Genomic DNA, 6,000 nt, shown 5'->3' on the forward strand with positions numbered 1-6,000 from the left:
ATAGAAAATTAAATAATATCAAGACATTTTAAATTGCCTTATTAACATCTTAAAACTCACCTATAAGGGAAATTATGCTTTTACAATTTATAACAAGAAAATCATGGAAACATGCATATATGCAAAGAAAATGTAATTATAATACCAAATAATGTTAACTAGTCACTTTGTTAATTGCCTGATGCGTACTAAGCACTTATATGCATTTCTTTCATTAAATCTGAATAATACTTCTAACATATACATTTTATAAATGAACTAATTAAGGCATAGAGAGATAAATGATTCACACCTAAGGTAACCTTGTAAGGAGCAAAGTTAGACTCAACCCAGATGTCTCTGATTCTAATTCTCATGCTTTTAATCACTATGATACACTGCAGTTGATTAAAGTTAGAATTTGAATTTGAAAACTTAGATTCCAATTTCTAGTATGACTACATCACCATGCATTTATGTTCCAAGAAAAAAATCTAAGATGTACTGACATTAATGACAATATTACATTAGAGGAATATTCCAGAGAAAAAGAATACTACCCAAGTGTATTTTTAAAGTTTACTTGTTTTTGGTTTGACTGTGTTTCCTAAGTTTCTCACACTAGAATAAAAGGAAAAAAAAAGACTAAACAATTAACAATTGTGGGTCGTGTGTGTGTGTGTATGTGTGTGTGTGTATGCTTACAAATATGAAAACTCAACTTGCAAGAAAAGATAAGATCCAAGTTTGCATTTTTACAAATAGTAAATACCTGGAAAACCAGTGGTCTCCAGTACAATTAACTACCACTTTCCTCTTATCATGAATCAAACTGAGTGTATTTAAAATTTACTGTATTTCAACTGAGGGAAGTAATTCTATGTTAGAATATTTATGAATGTAAAGTATGTTCATTTAGAAGATTTCATAAACATTTAAAAATAAAGAAAATAAAAATTATCTCTTAATGTCCACAAAACATGCTGTTGACAACATATCACAGAATTAGAAAAAACTACTTTAAATTTCATATGGAACCAAAAAAGAGCCCATATAGCCGAGACAATCCTAAGCAGAAAGAACAAAGATGGAGGCATCATGCTACATGACTTCAAACTATACTACAAGACTACACTAACCAAAACAGCATGGTACTGGTACCAAAACAGATATATAGACTAGTGAAACAGAACAGAGGCCTCAGAAATAACACCACACATCTACAACCATCTGATTTTTAACAAACGTGACAAAAACAAGCAATGGGAAAAGGATTCCCTGTTTAATAAATGATGTTGGGAGAACTTGCTAGCCATATGCAGAAAACTGAAACTGGAGCCCTTCCTTACACCTTACAAACTTCTTTCTTTAACAGTGAGAAACTGATTCTCACGATCCACATTCTATTTACTTATTTGTTCAGTCCTAGAATACACATAATTTAAGAATTGTGAAAAAACATTTAGTAAGTTGATATGGTTTGGCTCTGTGTCCCCATCCAAATTGCATGTTGAATTGTAATTCTCAGTATTGGGGAGGGAGCTGGTGGGAGGTGACTGGATCATGGGCAGATGTCCCCCTGGCCATTCTTGTGATAGTGAGTTCTCACGAGATCTTGTTGTTTAAAGGTGTATAGCACTTCCCTGCAATCTATCCGTCTAACGAAAGGCTAATATCTAGAATCTACAAGAAACGTAAACAAATTTACAAGAAAAAATCAAACAACTCCATCAAAAAGTGGGCATGGATATGAACAGACACGTCTCAAAAGAAGACATTTTCCAACACACATGTGAAGAAAAGCACATCATCACTGGTCATTAGAGAAATGCAAATCAAAACCATAATGAGATATTATCTCATGCCAGTTAGAATGCTGATCACTAAAAAGTCAGGAAATAACAGATGCTGGAGAGGATGTGGAGAAATAGGAATGTTTTTACACTGTTGGTGGGAGTATAAATTAGTTCAACCATTGTGGAAGACAGTGTGGTGATTCCTCAAGAATCTAGAACCAGAAATACCATTTGACCCAGCAATCCCATTCCTGGGTCATTTTACTATAAAGACACACGCACAAGTATGTTTATTGCAGCACTATTCACAATAGCAAAGACTTGCTATCAACCCAAATGCCCATCAATGATAGACTGGATAAAGAAATGTGGCACATATACACCATGGAATACTATGCAGCCATAAAAAAGGATGAGTTCATGTCTTTTGCAGGGACACGGATGAAGCTAGAAACCATCATTCTCAGCAAAGTAACACAGGAAGAGAAAACCAAACACCATGTGCTCTCACTTATAAGTTAGAGTTGAACAATGAGAACATAGGGCCACAGAGAGGAGAACATCACACACCAGGGCCTGTCAGGGGTGAGGGGCTGGGGAAGCATAGCACTAGGAGAAATACCTAATGTAGATTACAGGGGAAGGATAGCATTAGGGGAAATACCTAATGTAGATGACAGGTTGATGGGTGCAGCAAACATCCATGGTGTGCGTATACCTATGCAATAAACCTGCACGTTCTGCACATGTATCCCAGAACTGAAATTAAAAAAAAAAAAAAAAAAAAAAAAAAAAAGAAAGAAGTTGCAAATAAAGAAAGAGTGAGAGAGGAGGGCAAATTAAACCCTGAGATGGACTGGAATCCAGGTATCCGTTTGAACTCATACTTTTATACAGATAATCATATAGATATCTATATATACACATACATTCATATAAATTTAAAAACAGATGTTTATGTGTGTATGTTAGTTTTGTCTGCTTATATGGCAATTGGGTAACTTGGGTAGTAATGAATATAACTCTTGCCAAGATGCTGGGGCTACAGGTGTGTTCCACCACATCTAGTTTTTTTTGTTTTTGTTTTTTTTTGGTGGAGATGGGGTTTTGCCGTGTCGCTCAGGCTGGTCTCAAACTCCCAAACTCAAGCGATTTTCCCACTTAGACCTCCAAAAGTATTGGGATTATAGGCATGATCCACCATGCCCATCCTGTAATTGCTATTATCTAATTCAAGGAACCAGAACTCCTTGGAGAAATGATGGATTAAGAGCTGGGACAGGAAAAGTAAAAGATAGGCCTGGATCATTCTGTGGTGTGAGAAAAGAAAGTACTACTAAAAAAATTGTATGGTCCTGTAAAAAAAAAAAAAAAAACACAGGAGATGATTTGAAGGAGTCCAGTGATAAAATCTGGAATAAACTGAGCAATGATATAATTAATAATTGTAATTAATTTTAACACAGAGAATAAATATCCATAAGCATACACTGATATAAATAATTAAATAAATTTGCAAATGAGGGGAAAGGAACAGTGCTTCCTTATAGTTAAATTATAATTAATAACTGTTGAAGGAATTGTGGGAATAGAAAATGACCATTTGTGAAAACACCAAAGTAACTGGTAGAAGCAGGAATTATTGGCAGTTGCTAAAACTGGTATGGGAGGATGAAATAAGAAATAGAATAATTGAACAATCTAAAATTATCTCCCCAGAAAATGCATATTAAAGGGTAAAACAGTAATTTTGCTGCTATCCTTATAAACAAGTCATCAAAGCCAATACTACCCAGTAATGAGACATATGGATTTCTTGTATTCCCTAATATGGCACACTGAGACGGGCATAACATCATTCCTTTGGTGCTCCTGTCAGGTATCGCATAACCTCAGTCTAATCATGAGAACATATTAAACTCAAATTGAAGGAGATTCTACAAAATAACTGCCTAGGATTCTCCATAAACTCAAGGTCATGAAAGACTGAAAAACTATCCTAGATTGAAGGAGAATGAGGAGGTATAGCAAATAACTGAGGTAAGTGAACCTGGATATGAACCTAGACCGAAAGACAATAGGCAGTATTTGAGTATAGTCTGTAAAGCAGTTAATAGAATGGTATCAGTGCAAATTTTCTGACTTCCATAATTGTACTGTGGTTATGTAAAATATAAACACTTGAGAAAGCTGAGTAAAGGCTATATGGCAACTCATGACTTTATGTATGAAGTGTTTTGGTAAATTAAGCTTAATAATACAGTTAGTAAAAACTTAGTTTGAAAATTTCCTATGAAGAAAAGCATCTTGTTTAGGAATATTACAAATCTGATGTAGAAGATAATATTTACAAAAGATTCATAAGGTGTGGCAGAGGAAACAGTCAGCTTTGAACAACGGCTTTTCAAAACCTTATACAATTAAGTGTCATGATGAGCGGAATACATGAACTACATAAATTTATGAGGAGTTAGAAAACCATAGAATGTTCTCACTGTAAATGCCCTTAGAATTTACTTTCTCAACTTCTTAGCTTCAATCTCTGCTGAAATACTCAGAGACAAGGAGTTTATAATTTTAAAATATGGTCTATTTTATTTCTTGAAAGGTTCCAATCATTAAAATGTTCATCCTTTTATGAACTGAAGCCTGGCTCACTGGTCTAACTTCTTCTGTTTGAAACAGCCTAACCCTTTTTTCACAGGACAATGCTTCAAATATTTTAGAGCTGCCACCTAGTTCCCACCTGGTCTTGTGTCATTTCATCTATTCCCAGTTCCTTTAGCTACTTCTCATTTATTTTAGATTCCAGACACATTATGGCATTGATTCCTCTCTTTAGCATAACAACTCATTTGTCAGATATGGTATTTTAAAACTGGAAGAGGTTGTTTATTGTTATCTGTAGAAAATTCAAACATAGTATCTCCAATCAGGCAATAATTCTTCACCTAAAATGATTCATCTATACCAGCTGACAAATAAAATGAAAAAAAATCCCAAAGGGTTTTATTCCTAAAGAGTTCTAGTGTGCACTTATCTGCAGTGTACGGGTAATGTCAATTTTCTTTCTATGCATCGACAACATAGCCCTGTCACAAAGGAGAAGGGAATGCCCCATTGATGTTGCCTGTGTTAGTATAAATATCATGCTATGAACTAGAAATTAGATATTAGAAAGGATTCTTTTTTGCCACTATACATGCATAATACAATTTTCCCTATTATTTGAGCATTTCTCATCTTGATTACTCATCTATAAGCCCTTAAGCATGTTCACTAACCTGCATCATAAACATCAAAGTGGAACACTTTGCTTTGCTTTTTATGAAATTATTATGCTTACTAACCAATATTTGAGCTCTTACTATGGGTAAATCATTCTAGCTAGCAAAGTGCAGATGTTCAGAGCATAAAGTTTAAAGTGTAACACCTAAACTCAAGCAAGTAATTTAATCTAACTAAGGTTTCATTTTCTTGTGTATAAAGTGAGAATATGTGTAATATAAAGTGGATGGTAAAAAACATTTAGGTGCTACATAATAAGAGCTTATTTGACTTATAGCAGTAAGTTTGTACTCACTAGTGCCAGCATGATAACGATGAGGATGAAGTTACCAGCAGGTGTACACAATAAGAACTGATGAACAAACCACATGATTACCTCTGTGTATATTTCCTTCCTCAGGCTAAACTCCTCTGCTTTGTATCCCTTGGCTCTCACTCTTCAACTATTAAACACTTCACAAGGCAGCTCAGGTCTTCTCTTCTATGATGCTTTCCTTAACTACTCTTCTAGAATTAACTTAAAATGTGTTGCTTATACTCATATTATGTACAAAATTCTGCAGCAAAATTTATAACACTTTATTGCGATTTGTTCCCCATGGGATTACAACTATTTTGAGGAAAGAAACTGGGTCTTATTCCTGGAATATAAAATAGTTCCAAGCACATAGTAAGTGATCAATAGATAATGTTTCATAAATAAAACAGTAAATAAAAATTAATGATTGTTTTATGCTACTTCTTGCTCTCTAGGAGCCAAGTCACAAATGCTTAGTTAAGTGCATTAATTTTTTTTCTAATATGGTACAGAAAACTATTAATAAAAGGTCAGATTAATTGATGTATGCACAATATCAAGAATGGGATTTCTCATAATTTGTATAGTTCCATATGCAACCCTAGCATGTGAAGATTAATCAATTGCGGCCAGCTTTGT

Source organism: Trachypithecus francoisi, unplaced genomic scaffold (assembly GCF_009764315.1).
Source record: "Trachypithecus francoisi isolate TF-2019V2 unplaced genomic scaffold, Tfra_2.0 Lachesis_group7, whole genome shotgun sequence".
Lineage (NCBI taxonomy): Eukaryota > Metazoa > Chordata > Mammalia > Primates > Cercopithecidae > Trachypithecus > Trachypithecus francoisi.